We start from the raw sequence: 19,839 nt of genomic DNA on the forward strand, positions 1-19,839 counted from the left end.
ATGTGAACTGTTGGTAGCTCTCGAGGGCTAGGGTTGGCCACCACTGGTCTATACCCTAATAACATTTCAAGACAACAGAGTAAATTTGTAATTAACTTATGTTTCACCGACTCGTAGAAAAACCTTTTGTAACTTCTGAAACAGGTGTCTGTGTTAGATGCAGCCAGCCTAATGCAAGACTATCTCATAACTTATGGCACTGTAGCAAAATTAATACATTTTGGAATAAAATTTAGCAGTATCTAAGCTCCACATTACTTATCCTTCTTTCTATTAAAGGTGCTCCATTTCTTTTTGCTGAATTCTCGGAGTGGAGGATAGGTGGTTCCCTTTGTTATAGACGCCACTTTTGTTTTTCTGGTCATGTCTTCCCTTATTTAAAGTGTCTTTTTGCCACTCGATGCAACACGAATTTTAGATTTTAAAGGTTATATACACTAGTATTTGATTTTATAGTTGATTGATTACTGTTTTATGCCATAGTGTGTTTTGTTTTTCTCTCATCCCATTTTCCTTTTGTTTTTTGTTGCTTTTATGTTGTTTTTTTTTTTACTCTGCTGAGTTTCCTATATGTTATTACAAAATGATTATTGCAGAAACATATTCAGATTTTGTCAAGAAATAATTTTGCAAAGTTTTATTCTTGATACATTTCTTATATTTCTGTGTACTTTATTTGCTGTGCAATAAATAAAAAAGCAAATTCTCCTATTGCAAACTACTGTTTACTGTTATAAAGGTATACATATAGTATAAAAGACATGAGCACACTGGGTTTGACTAAGCTACTAAGATGTGGTTGTTGTGCTGATTAATGTTGCTATATTTTGTTCGAAATTGCGTTTATATTCTAATTTGGGCAAACGTTAACCTTGACTGCTGTTGCATCACTTTTATCCATTGGCGTACAATTGCTTATACATTGTTACCATAGTCACAAATCAGGTCATATGGCAGAGTCTGAGTTCCTCTGTAGATGTGCAGTCTGAGTACCCTTCCTGGGCTCCAGTAGCAAGTTCTAATCTATGCGGAAAATGGCACCTCCGCAGCCATGACATGCCTGCCACTCCTTTTGGGGTTTATTTACTAAGATGGGAGTTCTATTAAAGACCTTCCCTATGTCAACCTAATGCTTGTGTCGACCTTATGACCCGTCACTTTTAAGAAATATTGTATTGCTACCTAATATCTTTGAATTTCTTATCTATTATATTATGATATGAAATTTATTTGGTCTTGTCTCTCGTTCTTGTCCCCCCCCCCTTCCCCCTTTTTGTACCCTGTTCCTCCTCCCTTACTACCCCCATAAAACTTTAATAAAAATTGATCAAAGACTTGCTGCACACTTTGACATTTAATGATGATACACTTTATTGTCATTTGCTTTTTCATGTACATGCTTTATTTGTCATCAGTAATGTACTGCTTTATTTTCAATAAAACAGTTATTAAGCGGTTCAGTTATGCAACCAATCCAATGGATTTGCCAGTAAGAACTTAGCCTGCCTCCTAATTAGCTGCAGTCTATGATCTCAGGGTTTGTAGAGGGCCTTTTCCCAGTTGTGGCTGTCAGTGCAATAGTCGTAAGCTACTGCCCTAGATTCCTGGATCTGTAGCTATTTTCTAACGCCTCTACATCCCTAAGTCACTCCAGGCCAGTATCCTGGTCAAACCTTCATCAGGTGATGCTGGTCCATGCTAAATCCTCAGCTGTCGGTTTCGCCTTCACTTCCCCGTAGAGTAGAGTCTGGCAGTTCCTTCTTCTCTGGTCAGAACCTCCGCCCTTCACAACTCAAGCACCCAATGCTCAGCAGTTTATGGATTTCTTCAGTCACCCTCCAGGTCTTTGCTATGCCTTCTTCAGCATGCCGATGATTAGAGATCAAGTCCTGCTTTAAGGACTGTGAAATTCCTTTTCCTTAAAGTCCTCATCCTCTCCTAATTGTCTAAGACTTCCAACCAGTCTCAAATATGGCTATTTAGATCAGGAATTTACTTCTCATTCAGCTCCAAAGATGTTTATTTGGGATTGAATTTCTATTATTTGTCCAATTCCAGAGACTATTATTTGGGGATTATAATTGTTCCCCTATTTTCACTTCTTGCTGTGTTTACCTTCATGAGAAGAAACTTTATTTAACCTGCTTGGTTTCATCCAGAGATTTTTAGTCCAAATACGATTGAGCTCACAATTAGGGGGCTGATTCAGACCTGTTCACACAGTTGCGAATTTGGCCCTGGACTCGTTGGTGGGGTCTGCGCATAGTCTCTCATGCGTATGCACAAGCAATCAGAGCGAATGCCTCTGGCGAGTTATACCCTCCCCGGGGGGTTTGTAACATGATGGGCAGGCAGGGGGCGGATGCCGGGGACCATCCAGGGTTTTATGTGTGTGCCCACAAACGATAGAAATGCAGGCGTGCCCATGCCTGCTCAGAGATGGGCGGCTGACATCACATGACATCAGCACCCGCCCCCAAGTAGGTGGAAAGCGGCCATCTCAAGAATAAATATAGACTTTTAAGACTGATGGCTGGAAAATTATTCGGGCTGTGTGAAATTCCACTCCCATCAAGTATTTCTGTAGTATTTAGAATTGAACAAGTAAGAACTGGAGCACACTGTGTAACATCGGTGCAGAGAGTGCATTAACACAGAGATACAATGGTATCATAATGGCACCCTATATATACAAGGCACTCTCCACAAAGACTCTGCTGCCCTGGTGCCCCGCCGAAGGGGTATTGGTAAGAAATAAATGCAGACTGGCACTCCGGGGTCTTTTAAACAAGCGTGTTGTCACAGCAATTAAACCAACGTTTCGGGGGTGGTCCCCCTTTGTCAAGGCTGTACACCTTGACAAAAGGGGACCACCCCTGAAACGTTGGTTTCATTGCTGTGACAACACGCTTGTTTAAAATACCCTGGAGTGCCAGTCTGCATTTAATATAAATATATATATATATATATATATATATATATATATATATTTACCGCACTGCCTGTTGGCTGATTTATTTGCGTTGTATCTGCTGTCTGATTGATGAGTGCCGCATACCACAGTGATTGCTATATATATATATATATATATATATACAGGGAAGAAATAAGACCTTGGCGACTAATTATTGTAATAAATAGTATATAAAAATATCAAATATAAAAAAATTATTATGACAATATAAGACAAATATATAAAAATGACCAGAAGGGGGCGGACTGCTACAAAATCAGACTTAAAATATTCGGGAGTCAGGGATACATAAAAGCATATATAAAACAAACAGATATATATATATATATATATATATAGGAAGTTTTATATATAAAAAAGGGGGGATGGGATATAAAAAGTACAAAATATAATGGATAAAAAATGGAAGTAATAGCAGCAAATTCAATAAAGAACGCTTATCTTTTTGAGAAGGTAGGAGGTCAGATACCCGACGCGTTTCGTCTATGTGACTTCTTCAATATATAAATAAATATATATATATTTGTAAAAGATCAATTTTGGACCACTGGTTGACCCAAGGTTTAAAAATGAGGCACTATGCTCGACCTCCTTTATTAAGAGAATTTTTCTCGACACTTATTTTAATTGCGGGGTGCGCAGAGACATCTTTGGGATTCCTATATCTCCAATCTCATGAGCTTGTATACATTTTTGATGTAATAGTTTCAGTGGCTAAGATTGCGTCTATTGTTTGGTTTTTCTTGATTTGATTTGGAACAACAGAAGTATACTAGGGAAGCTTCCAGCACAATGTTTTGAAATACAATAATTCCTTTCCCTTTCACCCCTGTACATAGCTGCCCCAGCCTCACACTGCCACCAATATCCACATTCTGGACCATCAATTGAAAGTGTGAAGGTGGCATCTAAGACAGCCTTAATAGACAGCCTTAATTTTGTTATAGGCAGACTCAGTGGGGGCCCCTCAGATCCTGGGACCCTAGGCAGCTGCCTAATGTTAGCGCCGGCCCTGTAACCCTCCTTCATCTCTGCTGCACACTTATTAGCCCGCTCCCCCAAGCGCCCCATAGCCCTCTAAACCCTCTAGTCACCACGCTGCCTGTCTAAATATAAACGCGCAGCTCCCCAACCATAATGCTCAGAACCCCCGGCACCCTCCTTCTTCCTTGCTGCACACCTGGAATGCTGCCCCCTATGGACCCCCATAACCATCTAAACCTAGACGCTGCTAACCTCCCCCTAGTTAGCTCGCTGCCTGTCTATATTTATATGCCAGCTACACCATTGTTCATATCAATCTGCCAGATTTTTTAACGTGCCACTAATATTACCAAACTTCCCTTTCACTTGTCCCTGCTCTGGTAGCACTAAAACCCGCATCAGCCCATCAACCATGGCCACCACCTATGCACCCTCTGACCCTACTTGCACCCCCTCTCTTAATCAATCAACACATGTATCATTTTCATCTGAGCAAACATAATAAATGTCCTCATTTCTCTACACCAGTGGTTCCCAAACATTTTTTGAATTACGGCACCCTAGAGCATCAAAATGTTTTCAAGGCACCCCTAGGCCCAATATTTCTTAATGAGAAATTTAGAAAAAAAAATGAAATTAAGTACATTTGTGTGTATATGTCACAGTTATCTGGTGAGGGACAGGATTTGCTTCTGTTTGTCCACATATTTTATGATTGGCAGCCACAAGCACTGGTTTTACCTGTTACATTAACCATTAATAATATGAATTGATCCTGGTCCATCAACCCAAGGCACCCCTGCAAGTGTCCTGAGGCACCCCAGGGTGCCTAGGCACACAGTTTGGGAACCAAACTAGACCCATCTTCCTGCAATAGGTCCAAACTATTCAGGCGCCAGTCTACACAAAATAACATCCCAAATCTTTGTAAATTAATCCTATTGACTGTCACCCTAAACAATACATGACCCATACACCTGTTGCCACAGTCCTTTGTCTATGTTGACATGGATCAGACTGTAAATGTGATACTCAAGCTCATTTTTATCTCTGTATATTCACTGTTACCATGAACAAAGCATGTCCTATAGACCTAGAGTCCTTTGTCTCCAGCAACATGGAACAGATTATATATATATTACTTCTATTTTCTGGTATTGATATTTGTCACCCAAATAATTGGTATATATCACCCCTGTATTCAAATGTCTAAATGTACAATCCATGTTTTACATTCAAACCCCCTGAATATCTGTCCATCAGAATATACTTCTATACAGTATCGGTCACAACAAAGTACCACAGTGTCCTTGCATGGCTCTCTGCTCTGATAGCACTGCGACTCCCATCATACCCCTCCCATGACTCTCAGCACCCACAGGCACCCTCTTTTACCCATGTGGCACAGATATTAGCCTGCACCCCCTATGCACCCTGATAGCCATCTAAAACTCCTAGTCAGCCTGCTGCCTGTCTAAATATAGATGCGCAGCTATACACCACAGTCCATAGCAGTCCTCCCGACTCTATTTTTAAAACATGTCACTACAAGTACCATAATGCCCTTGCACTGCCCCCCGCTATGCTAGCACTGCAACTCCCATCAGCCTACCAACTATGATGATCAGAACCCCCGGGAACTCTTCTTGACCCCTGCTGCACACTTGTTAGCCTTCACCACACCAGCCCCCATAACAGTATAAACCTGCTAGTCATACCTGCTAGTCTAGATGGTCAGCTTCCCAACCAAGACAATCAGCACCACGTGCAACCTCCTTCTTCCCTGCTGCAAACTTGGAATGCTGCCCCCTATGCACCCCCATAGCCGTCTAAGGGCGGGATGTATTAACATACATCGCCACCCGGCCGCAGCGATGCTGGAGGATCGGTAGGGGCCCCAATACATTGCTATGTCCAGGGGTCTACACTGCTGTTAAATATATATTATTATTATTATTATTATTATTTATATACTATAGATTGTAAGCTTGCGAGCAGGGCCCTCCTACATTTTGACTGTCTGTAAATACCCTGTTTTGTTGTATCACTGTCTGCTATTGTAAAGCGCAACGGAATATGCTGCGCTATATAAGAAACTGTTAATAAATAAATAAAATATACATTTGGTCTATCTATATTACTTTAACTGACTCTGTCACCTAAGTGTCCATCTCCGTGCTTTGCTCCGCCCCTCTCTGGAAACCCCCTTCTGAAAATCCTGCGTTTGCCCCTGTTTATATACGCCATTTTTATGTGCTATTAATAAATTGTATACTTTATCATAGAGTGACAACTGTGCTCTCTCTTCTTACAATTATTTGCACAGGGCATTGTTTATCCAGATCCTGTGATGCTCTTGGGCCAGTCAGTGCAGTTCCCGCCAGGCGGTAGAAGTCTGCCATCGATTCCTATTGGAGTGCAGCCGAACGTGCGACCTTTGCAGTGGTGCAGGGAGCAAGCTTAGCGGCACTGTTGGAATGGCCTGTGCTGTGAGTAGCTGCAGAATGCCAGGCAGTGACAGCCAGGGACTGGAGCAATTAAAGGTGGGAAGAGTGCCAGGCAATGGCAAACAGGACCAGATAAGGTGAAAACGTGATGGAGGGAGGGCACCTCTTGAGTCCAAATTAGTTTCTGATTCTACCGCTGATTTTCGACATCTGAGAATTTGACACATAGGCCCTTATTCAGATCTGATTGCAGTACAAATTTGTTTGGAAAATGGGCAAAACCATGTGCAGTGCAGGTGGGGCAGATGTAGCATGTGCAGAGAGAGTTACATTTGGGTGGGGTGTGTTGAAACTGAAATCTAAATGGCAGTGTAAAAATAATGCAGCCTGTATTTACCCTGCACAGAAACAAAATAACGCACACAAATCTAACTCTCTCCGCACATGTTACATCTGCCCCCCCTGCAGTGCACATGGTTTTGCCCATTTGCCAAACAAATTTGTACTGAGCTCAGATCTGAATAAAGGCCATGGTTTGCATTCAATTTTAATCCAAAATAATATATTAAATAATTAAACACATTAAGTATCATGGACAAAAATGATGGAAACCTTAACCTAATATTTTGTTACGAGTGCCAACGTTGCTGTGAGAGATCCTCAAAATCTCTGCTAAAAATGCCTGCATCCCTCACAGCGACTGTTCTTTTTAGAATACTGTAAATAAATACAAATACAGCCAAGTCAATTCGGCATGTATTCAATGCCGGTGCGAGCGGCCGACGAGGGGGTTAAACTGCGAGGATCACAGAAAACCAGTGATCCTCGCAGTTTAACCCCCGCGCCGGCCGCTCACACTATGCAACGTTCCGGGGGGAATCCTCGCCGTCACAGAACTGCGAGGATTCCCCTAAACTGCGAGAGCCGCGGCTAGTGCAGCAAACTCGCTGTAATTAGCCTCGATTCTCGCAGCTTTTGGAGGCACATTTGCAAATTCTCCCTCGCTCAAAAAACGAAACGAGGGGGAATTTGCATATGAGGGGGGTTAGTTGAATACTGACAGGGTGAGCGGTGACTGCGAGCAAAAAGTCCTGCTCGCAGTCACCGCTCGCCCACGGCATTGAATATATGCCACTGAAGTTTAGTTAAATATTGCACACAAAAAAGGAACTGCTGAGAGCGACGCTGGCATTGTAAGCGGATATTTTACAGAACTCTTACAGCAATGTTGGCACTCAAAGGCAATTGCACCAATCAATCAATTTCTGTAGCTCTAATATTTAACACAGAAATTATCTTATTTTTCAGCTTTGACAAATTGTACAATGAAAAACATGTCAGATGCAATCCCTACCATGTTTTCCTGTTATCCAGGCCTTAGAGGTTGACAAGTATTTAATAGTCAAAAATGTGCATTCAGCATAGAATTTAAACTCTCAGAACAAATTTCCAGCAGCAACCCAAATCTATTACCAGATCTTTGAATGGTCCCGGGTACGGATGAGATATATGTATTAAGTTGTAGATGTCTTTGTTGTTGGATATGATTTATCATAACCTTTGTATCCAATATGAGGACAATGCATTGATAGAAATGTAGAAATATTTCATAAAAAATGCCGGTACTTGTGTACTTTCACGGCTCCCATCGCATGCCATATGTAGTGGCATGCGATGGCAAGCGATTTTTGCCATTTTTAAGCATTCGTTTTTTAAATCGCATGCGATCGCATGCGATTTTTAACAGAAATGCATCCAAATGCATTGAAATTAGTATCAAACATGTTCAATGGCCCCCAAATGTCATTTTTCAGGCTGTACCACCCCCACTATCAACGCGAACCCGAAGCGTGGCGAGCGGCGGCGTTACGCGTCCTACGACCTTTTCATACCCCCACTATCCACGTCAGCGTGGAGTTGAGAATAAAAAGGTGTGGCCAGCGGGGCGAGGGGATGCGGACACCTGTGAAGCCCGCGAGGGGACGCGTATACCTGTGAAGGTATCCGTGTCCGCTCGCCACGCTTCGGGCTCGGTGGCTCGCTGCGCTCGCCACACTTTCTATTCTCAACTCCACACCGACGTGGATAGTGGGGGTATGAAAAGGTCGTAGGACGCGTACCGCCACCCCTCGCGGGCTCGCTGCGCTCGCCACGCTTCGGGTTTGCGTTGATAGTGGGGGTGGTACAACCTGAAAAATGACATTTGGGGGCCATTGAACATGTTTGATACTAAGTTCAATGCATTTCTGCTAAAAATCGCATGCGATCAAATCGCATATGATGCAATCGCATGCAATCGCATGCGATGCAATTTTTTACTATGCGATGGACATCGTGGGAGCCATGATTGTACACAAGTACCAAAATGCCATTGTTTCCTCTGTCCTATGGTATCCCCACACACCTGGCTGCTTTCTTCTTTGGGTTTGCTTTGTTGTTATTCTCACACAGCTATCAAACTCAGGGGTAAATTTATTAACATGTTTATATTATTCTTTATGAACCTAGTTTCGCTTCACCACTTTTTCGTGGTGAAGTGGCCTCGCACATCGCCCGGATTTATTATTTGCAGAGTGTTCGTTATGGGAGTGCGTTATCCACACCCAGCGGTGATACGCTTCCTCCCATAACGGCTGTGCATCCCTCCTCGGCGCATGTGCAGTTGTTTTCCATGGTCAGCGCCGATTGCTGGTCTCCGGCATCTTCAAATTAAAACTGTGTATGCGCTAAGTAATGTTCGCAGGGGATGCTGGGATGCAGTATACCGGCCGCATGTGCTGTTTAATTTGAAGATGCCGGAGACCAGCAAGTGGGACTGACCGTTAGAAGCAGGAGACCCACAGCGCCAGAAAAGATGGTGATCCGGGACAGGGCTCTATTAGGAAGGAAGCCCCACATTGCCGGATCATACATCAGGTAAGGTGCAGGCGCTCTTTTTAAAATATTGCATCTGCGTTAAGCCTCCTGCTAAGCACCACCGCCTGTTTAACATCCGCATCGCGGGTGTCATAGATCAGGGGAAGGGCTATAACGCATGTCATAAGGCATGGGGATAGCGCATATTCCCCATATCGACGGATAATAAATCTACCCCTCAATTGCACTAACATAAAGACTTGATTCCTTACCTGTCATTGGCATTGTTTTATGTATTGTGCTTGGTCCCTATACAGTTATATGATGTTAATGTACAATGCCTTTACTGTTGTTATTTTCCAATGAGCATTTCTTTTGTCTTTACGTCTGTTGACCTAATGCTTTAAAATATTTAATAAAAGGTGCCATTATAACACCCTGCAATTGCAACGCATACTTGATCTTTGTACCAATGCTGTGCCGCTAATCTGTCTGAAACTACACACCCCAGAAAGCTCTGGAACAATGCAGAGAAATGGGCACAATTAAAGTGTACATTAAGAGATAGGGGGAAGCCCACAAAAGGTAGAGAAGAGGAATGCATTGACTAGTGCACATGTTCTCATACTCAGTCCTCAGAATCCCACGCAGTTCATGTTTTCCAAGTCTCCTGTAGATTTTTTAAAATGTAACAGTTGGAAAATATGAACTGTGTGGGGTTCCGAAGACCGAGTTTGAAGGTGCGATGATTGCACCCGTTATGGGCTGGACCGCATCGCAACACATTTTGCGTTTTGCATGCGATTTGTACAGTACAAAAAGTATGTGCAGCACGCAGGAGCGTGCATCGCATCGCACGGTGCTATCGCATCGCACGGTGCTATCGCACCGTGTATGGGGGCCTTGAGAGTCCTTAGGCTTAATGAGCCAACAGCAGGTCATATGACTTAAAAGCCTCTGGAACCAGCAACATGCACCTGAGGTGTTATAGTGCTAGGTACACACCAGAACGATCATGATCGTGAACAGATCGACCATACAATGGTTGCACGATTTGCTGGAACACACGATCTGCTCATGATCTGCTTGCATTCCGATTCTGATCTGTACCAAGTTGAAGGGGATGTTTTCAAACCCTGATTGCAGTAGGTAGGATTTGCAAAATGACCAAATGATCAGTGGGGATGCGCATCGGATCGGAATCGGATCTAAACATGCTAAAACATGTCAAATTTACATACAATCAGTCGAGATTGTATCAAAATTGGGGGAAATGAGGCCAAACTTTTCTGGTGTGTACCCTGCATAACATAGAGTTGATCTTGTATCAAGGACCCTGAAGAGATAGCTGCGTCATCAAGGACGCTGCATCAAGGTGCCCACACAAGGTAGGCTTTGTACTGCATGTGATGTGCTTCACATCTAGTTCAAATGGCATGCAATGCGCTACAGAAGCGTGCGATTTGAACTACTATAGATGCAATGTGAACTTGTATAAAAAGTACAAGCTGCACATACTTTTATGACTTGCGATATGCAATACACTCATTGCAAGCCAAAAGAAAGACTTTACTGCTGAGAAAATTGCCCCGCAGAAACAAGAAGGGACAGTGTATTCAGAGTGGTATAGATGAAGGACCTTATTCTGATCCACACCCAAATCTGCGAAACTCTCAGCATTGCGTGTGGATGAAATGCTGCCTGCCGCTCACATGGGCGTCCGCCACTCCCCCTCGCTTGCCGAATTCCCCTGCACAGCTGCAATTGATTGGTTAAATAAATGCACATGCGCATTCAAAGCTCGGGGGAGCAAGCCTCCCAAAATAAGGCCCAAAGTGTCAAGGGCCTCCCCTTGGTCTCTAAGGGGGTTATTCTAGTTCATTCTTTCTGACAAAATCCTTCTTAGATGGACAAAACCATGTGCACTGCGGGTGGGGCAGGTGTTACTTGTGCAGAGAGAATTAGATTTGGGTGGGGTTTTTCTTCAAAGTGAGATCTATATTGCAGTGTAAAATCATGCAGTCAGTATTTACCCTGCACAGAAACAAAAAAACTCACCCAAATCTAATTCTCTCTGCACATGTTACATCTGCCCCCCTGCAGTGCACATGGTTTTGTCCATCTAAGAAGGATTTTGTCAGAAAGAATGAACTAGAATAAACCCCCCAGTGAAGGATCAAACAGAGAAAAGGTACTAAATAATCCACAGCGCAATTAAACTCAGCCACGCTTCGGGTTTGCGTTGATAGTGGGGGTGGTACAACCTGAAAAATGACATTTGGGGGCCATTGAACATGTTTGATACTAAGTTCAATGCATTTCTGCTAAAAATCGCATGCGATCAAATCGCATATGATGCAATCGCATGCGATGCAATTTTTTACTATGCGATGGACATCGTGGGAGCCATGATTGTACACAAGTACCAAAATGCCATTGTTTCCTCTGTCCTATGGTATCCCCACACACCTGGCTGCTTTCTTCTTTGGGTTTGCTTTGTTGTTATTCTCACACAGCTATCAAACTCAGGGGTAAATTTATTAACATGTTTATATTATTCTTTATGAACCTAGTTTCGCTTCACCACTTTTTCGTGGTGAAGTGGCCTCGCACATCGCCCGGATTTATTATTTGCAGAGTGTTCGTTATGGGAGTGCGTTATCCACACCCAGCGGTGATACGCTTCCTCCCATAACGGCTGTGCATCCCTCCTCGGCGCATGTGCAGTTGTTTTCCATGGTCAGCGCCGATTGCTGGTCTCCGGCATCTTCAAATTAAAACTGTGTATGCGCTAAGTAATGTTCGCAGGGGATGCTGGGATGCAGTATACCGGCCGCATGTGCTGTTTAATTTGAAGATGCCGGAGACCAGCAAGTGGGACTGACCGTTAGAAGCAGGAGACCCACAGCGCCAGAAAAGATGGTGATCCGGGACAGGGCTCTATTAGGAAGGAAGCCCCACATTGCCGGATCATACATCAGGTAAGGTGCAGGCGCTCTTTTTAAAATATTGCATCTGCGTTAAGCCTCCTGCTAAGCACCACCGCCTGTTTAACATCCGCATCGCGGGTGTCATAGATCAGGGGAAGGGCTATAACGCATGTCATAAGGCATGGGGATAGCGCATATTCCCCATATCGACGGATAATAAATCTACCCCTCAATTGCACTAACATAAAGACTTGATTCCTTACCTGTCATTGGCATTGTTTTATGTATTGTGCTTGGTCCCTATACAGTTATATGATGTTAATGTACAATGCCTTTACTGTTGTTATTTTCCAATGAGCATTTCTTTTGTCTTTACGTCTGTTGACCTAATGCTTTAAAATATTTAATAAAAGGTGCCATTATAACACCCTGCAATTGCAACGCATACTTGATCTTTGTACCAATGCTGTGCCGCTAATCTGTCTGAAACTACACACCCCAGAAAGCTCTGGAACAATGCAGAGAAATGGGCACAATTAAAGTGTACATTAAGAGATAGGGGGAAGCCCACAAAAGGTAGAGAAGAGGAATGCATTGACTAGTGCACATGTTCTCATACTCAGTCCTCAGAATCCCACGCAGTTCATGTTTTCCAAGTCTCCTGTAGATTTTTTAAAATGTAACAGTTGGAAAATATGAACTGTGTGGGGTTCCGAAGACCGAGTTTGAAGGTGCGATGATTGCACCCGTTATGGGCTGGACCGCATCGCAACACATTTTGCGTTTTGCATGCGATTTGTACAGTACAAAAAGTATGTGCAGCACGCAGGAGCGTGCATCGCATCGCACGGTGCTATCGCATCGCACGGTGCTATCGCACCGTGTATGGGGGCCTTGAGAGTCCTTAGGCTTAATGAGCCAACAGCAGGTCATATGACTTAAAAGCCTCTGGAACCAGCAACATGCACCTGAGGTGTTATAGTGCTAGGTACACACCAGAACGATCATGATCGTGAACAGATCGACCATACAATGGTTGCACGATTTGCTGGAACACACGATCTGCTCATGATCTGCTTGCATTCCGATTCTGATCTGTACCAAGTTGAAGGGGATGTTTTCAAACCCTGATTGCAGTAGGTAGGATTTTCAAAATGACCAATTGATCAGTGGGGATGCGCATCGGATCGGAATCGGATCTAAACATGCTAAAACATGTCAAATTTACATACAATCAGTCGAGATTGTATCAAAATTGGGGGAAATGAGGCCAAACTTTTCTGGTGTGTACCCTGCATAACATAGAGTTGATCTTGTATCAAGGACCCTGTAGAGATAGCTGCGTCATCAAGGACGCTGCATCAAGGTGCCCACACAAGGTAGGCTTTGTACTGCATGTGATGTGCTTCACATCTAGTTCAAATGGCATGCAATGCGCTACAGAAGCGTGCGATTTGAACTACTGTAGATGCAATGTGAACTTGTATAAAAAGTACAAGCTGCACATACTTTTATGACTTGCGATATGCAATACACTCATTGCAAGCCAAAAGAAAGACTTTACTGCTGAGAAAATTGCCCCGCAGAAACAAGAAGGGACAGTGTATTCAGAGTGGTATAGATGAAGGACCTTATTCTGATCCACACCCAAATCTGCGAAACTCTCAGCATTGCGTGTGGATGAAATGCTGCCTGCCGCTCACATGGGCGTCCGCCACTCCCCCTCGCTTGTCGAATTCCCCTGCACAGCTGCAATTGATTGGTTAAATAAATGCACATGCGCATTCAAGGCTCGGGGGAGCAAGCCTCCCAAAATAAGGCCCAAAGTGTCAAGGGCCTCCCCTTGGTCTCTAAGGGGGTTATTCTAGTTCATTCTTTCTGACAAAATCCTTCTTAGATGGACAAAACCATGTGCACTGCGGGTGGGGCAGGTGTTACTTGTGCAGAGAGAATTAGATTTGGGTGGGGTTTTACTTCAAAGTGAGATCTATATTGCAGTGTAAAATCATGCAGTCAGTATTTACCCTGCACAGAAACAAAAAAACTCACCCAAATCTAATTCTCTCTGCACATGTTACATCTGCCCCCCTGCAGTGAACATGGTTTTGTCCATCTAAGAAGGATTTTGTCAGAAAGAATGAACTAGAATAAACCCCCCAGTGAAGGATCAAACAGAGAAAAGGTACTAAATAATCCACAGCGCAATTAAACTCAGCCCAGGAAATACAAAAAAGCCTTCACCGTGGCTTTAAGACATAGAATACATACAACAATTTTATGTAAATCCACTGGCCAGTGGATTTACATAAAATTGTTGTATGTATTCTGAGTGAAGGATGAATTAGAGTGTAGGCGGATATCCCAAGTCTAGCTATCCCATTCTCTCCTTACATGAACCCAAGCATATCGGAACACTACCTGAGAGGTGCTCCACTATCAGCAGATTTTGAGCCTGTAAAGATTACCTAATACCTGAAGTGATCCATGGAGAAATGACAAGCTCATATACAGGGGGTAATTCAGACCTGATCGCACGACTGTGAATTTGCACAGTGGCCGATTATCTATAGACTGCTCATGGTCACGGCCTGTAGTACGCATGCATGTGGCCATCCTGTGTTAAAGTCCTGCTGCTTTTTCTTTTGTCGTGGTGTTCGTAAGGTGATTGACAGGAAGTAGGCGTCTGGCGGTGGAATCCATCCATTTAGTGGGAGTGCTAAAAGGAAGGCATGCCTAGGAAAATGCTGGGAGTGTCTGGGAAAATGCTATGCATGCCTGAGCATTTTATGGGAGAATGTGTAACATCAGCTCCAGGTCGGATATAATTTCGCCCATTGCAACGCTGAGCAGGTATACAGTCGTTACATTGCCACTGTTAAGGTCGACATACATTGGGTCGACCACTGAAGGTTGACAGGCCTTGTACATGTCAAGGTCAAAAGGTCAACACAAGCATTAGGTCGATGTGTGCAAGATTGACAGGGTCGACACAAGCATTAAGTTGACTTTGGGAAGGCCAACAGTCAAAAGGTCAACGTAGGGTTTTCACATTTTTTTTTTTTTGCAAATAAGATTTTTATTGAGATTAAATAGGAAATGACACAAACTGAGGACTTCATGTGTACAACAATCAAAGGAACAAAAATTGCACAAAGTTCAATACACATGTAACAGCTTTCTGTATAAGATATGTGCATGAGTGTAACTTAAGCAATCTGATGCAAAAGTCTAAATATAAACAAGTATGGCATGTTGCTTGTCAAACAGGAAAGAAAAAGCATAGCCGAGAAGAGAAAGGAAGGAGAAAAGCATGAGAACTGAAACGTTAGATAATAAGGAAATAGTTGTATTTGTAAAGTACAGACAATAATTGAGTTCAAATGAAAGTTTATAATGTTTCGACTCCTTGAAGGTCAGCCAGGGCAACCAAGTTGTGGTAAAGGTTAGGCGTTTTAGTCTAAAGGTGTGTACAAACTTGTACAATCATGACTATATTACCATTTAGACTATCTGCATACAATTTAGACTATATAGTGCAGATCTGCACTATATAGTCTAAGCAGCCAAGACTTTCTGGCTGCGATACGGGGAATGTGCATCGGGATCACAAGAGTTAAAACCTGTGCGATCTAGATGAGATTTTGCCTATATGCACATTGTACAAGTGTGTACACACCATAATGAAGAGATGAGATCATCCATGATCATGTGGTGATCTACCCGATTGCACCACTCTTGCATGGTTGGAGGAGAGCTAGATTTCCAATGTACAGGAATCACTGCTTTAGATGCACTAAGCAGGTGACATAGGGCCTTATTTTGGTTCATTCTTTCTGACAAAATCCTTCTTAGATGGACAAAACCATGTGCACTGCAGGGGGGGGGCAGATGTAACATGTGCAGAGAGAATTAGATTTGGGTGAGTAATTTTGTTTCTGTGCAGGGAAAATACTGACTGCTTTATTTTTACACTGCAATATAGATCTCACTTTGAAGTAAAACCCCACCCAAATCTAATTCTCTCTGCACATGTTACATCTGCCCCACCTGCAGTGCACATGGTTTTGCCCATCTAAGAAGGATTTTGTCAGAAAGAATGAACCAAAATAAGGCCCATAATAAGGTATTTTTATATGTAGAATATGGCCTATGAATAAGGTTAAGAAGCCAAAAAGTAGCACTAAAGGGGAGGTCATCTTGTAGAATAATATTAGCAGTGTGAATTACTGATTTACAGTAAGGTTTAATGATGTGGCAGTCCCACCAAATGTGTAGAAGCGTACCTGCCTCTTTTCCACACCGCCAACAAATTTTTGCTAACAAGTTGGGACAGCGGTACCACCGTGTGAGTACTTTATAATGGGTTTCAGTTGTTAACATATTTAGAGAAGAAGAAAAAGTGTTTCTGAAAATCTTCGACCAGTCCCCCTCCCCCACAAAGCCTTGTAAGTCCCCTTCCCAATCTAACATAAACTTTGGTTTAGTTGGGAATAATTAATCGATAAGCTTAATCACATTTTTTTTTAGCCATGTCTTTTTCAGGTGTCGACCTAAGGCCTGTCGACCTTCAGTGGTCAACCCAATGTATGTCAACCTTAATTTGGTCAGCCCAATGACCCATTCCCGCTGAGTAAGTCTCTAGCTACACCAAGCCTGCGAACACTTGTGCCCAGCGTAAACTTCTTCCAATAGCGCGCCTGTTATGGTGGGCTTTGGACATATTCGCTCAGCTGCAAATAGATGTGTAACTGGTGAGTTTTTCTTTAGCGGGGCAGTGGCTTAATTGAATGCTGGCTGTGCGAATTAACGGACGTACAATCACACCTGAATTACCCCCAAAATACACATCGGCAGTGAGCTGGCTTCAGACAGATTTAAGCTGGCCATACATCTACAGATTTATTGTCAGATCTGGCTGGTTCGAACGGGTGTGGTATATGGTCCTGACAGTTGGGATCCCGACAGTCATTAGCCTGACCTCGGGATCCCGACTGGCCGGACTCAGACAGCATGGCGAACGCAACAAAGCCCCTTGCGGGCTCGCCACCTCTATGGGGGTCGTTTGCCCCCCCACGAGGGAGAATAGCCGGTGGCCATCAGGACCTCGAGTGTCGAGGTTTTGACTGTCGGGAAACTGTCCGGCACCCGGTTGGAACAAAAACCTGGTAATGGATGACAGCAAATGACAGTTGACCATAGGCTTCCATATGCTGGAAAACTGACAAACTGTCATTCCGATATTACCAGGTTTTTGTTCCAACCAGCTACATCTGCATTTAGAAACAGTACATTTTTAAAGTGTAATTTATTAATGTATGAAGAGGTCATTGGAATTTCCACTAACAGATCTGATAGCTTAAAACAGGACTACTGGTCCATCTGCATAGCAATAGCTTGTAGCAAAGGAAAGAAAGGAACAAGGAAGATTTATTGTCAGCCTATGTTTCTTAGCAGCTTATTTGCATTCATTGTAAAACAATGTATGCAAATAATCTTGAGCGGAACATGGCCAACTACCTCCTTATGTGGGGCAGGATGTATTAAAATACATTGCTGCCCTTCGCCGCGATGCCAGCGCATATGTACTAACATATGCGGCTGGCATCGCGGTGCGGTGACGGAGACCCCCCCTCATCCCAGGGACAGCTAAGCAGGCTGTCCCCGGCGCCTCCTCCTCCCCCCTGCAGCCAGAAGGATGTCCGGCTGCTTCACTAGGGGGTGGAGGGGTTTACCTTCCGGGTCCAGCAGGACCTTTCAGGAGGGTAAGCCAGAGGGGGTCGGCGAGGTGGCGGGTTTGTGTCGGAGGCGGCGGGCGGAGAAAAGAAGCCCATAGGCCTTCAATGCGGTATTGGTGCGGGGGGTTTTGATACATAGGAAAATGTGGTAAAACCTGGGTTTTACCTCATTTTCAGTTTAATACATCTCGCCCAGTCAGCTGCTAAAAGTCATCTATTTGGCTTTTGACGCAGTCGAGTGGCATTACCTCTGGGAGGTGATGCGAGCTGTGGGAATCGGTCCAGGATTCATAAAGTGGATAAAACTGCTTTATGCTGAAAAAAAAAGTCATCTATTTGGCTACAGGAAAACATTTTTACACCTGAGGTGAAATAGATCTAAATAATAAATAACTACAGCTGCAACCTGCATGAATTAGTTTTTTTGTGCACCTGTGGGGAGCTAGGTAATTGAAAAGAAAGGTGTGTCACCACAGGTGATGGCAATCATACATTACCAGGGAAGCCCAGGAACAGAGCATTTTCTCCCTCATGGAGAGGGTCAGGTAGGAAAGTATGGTATGTGGTAGATCAGGGGTTCTCAAACTCGGCCCTCAGGACTCCACACGGTTCACGTTTTCCAGGTCACCCATAAGGTGCATTCATTACTCATTGACACATTTTAAAATATCCACAGGTGGAGCTAATTGTTTCACTTGTGATTATGGGGGAGATTCTCTAAGTGAAAAATGCAGTAAAAACCCTGTTATCGGGTTTTTACCGCATTTTGGGATGCTATAAGCATCCCTCGCCGGGTTACCGCGGCGGGGGGCATCGCCAGAAAAATCTGGCGATACCCCATAGAAGCCAATGGGCTTCTACCGCAACCCTCCGCCGCCCCGCGCCGACCCCCCGCCGCCCCGCATCGCCCCCTCACCTGTGTCCGGGCAGCACAGAGCTGTGCTGCCCGGACCTGTGACCGCCTCCCTGCACTGATCCTCTTCCGGGTGCAAGGAGGAGGAGAGCCCAGCGCAGCAGCAGCAGCGCCGGGTGTGTGAGGGAGGGGGGAGCTGCTGGGACCCGGCGACTCTCACCGCAAAGGACAGCTCTTAACGCAAGAGCTGTCCTTTGCTATAATTATCGCATATGTTAGAACATATGCGATAATTATAAATGCGATGGGCGGCGAAGGGGGGCGGAGATTCTTAGAGAATCTCCCCCTAAGTGAGGAGACCAGTAAAACATGCACTGTGTGGGGTCCTGAGGACCGGTCTCGAAAACGCTCATTGAGCATATCATCTAATGTGTACCCAGCATATTTTTTGTATAGATAGTATATTATAGTACCTTAAAAGTTGTTACAAAGTAGGTTTTTAAGATTGTAATTTTTGTAGTTCATAGATATACAAATATACAGATAAGCACTGCTTGTTCTGCATTACGCCTCAGTTCTGTAGTGTCACATTTCATTAATAATGTTTTAATAGACTGTACTGACTTATGTTCAAAACAATAATTTTATAAGAGTGTGATGATTATTAGGTCTACATTATGTGGTGATCTAGATCAAACAAGCAGAAACATTGTATGTCTTAGCAAGTTAAAACTTCACTGGAATTCACTGAAAGTAAAATCAGAGCATTTCCCATTACTTTTTGGCTATACAGTATAATAAAAATGACATTTTAGCCGTCTCAGTCATATCACTAACTGTTGGGTGAGGACACTTGCATCTCTGTCAAGTTGTGAAAGAAGAGGAAAGAGGAAATATTGTTCACCCCTGTGACGTACCACACAAGTATTCAAATCAGTCAAATGTAAATGACATACCCAAGGAAGCTTTAATTGTTGCAGCATAGGAAATGATCACTCATATGAAAATTACTTATGAATTTCACACTACATGACCTACAGTATAGAAGATAAGTGATTAT

Source organism: Crinia signifera, chromosome 1, assembly GCF_055691185.1.
Source record: "Crinia signifera chromosome 1, ASM5569118v1, whole genome shotgun sequence".
Classification (NCBI taxonomy): domain Eukaryota; kingdom Metazoa; phylum Chordata; class Amphibia; order Anura; family Myobatrachidae; genus Crinia; species Crinia signifera.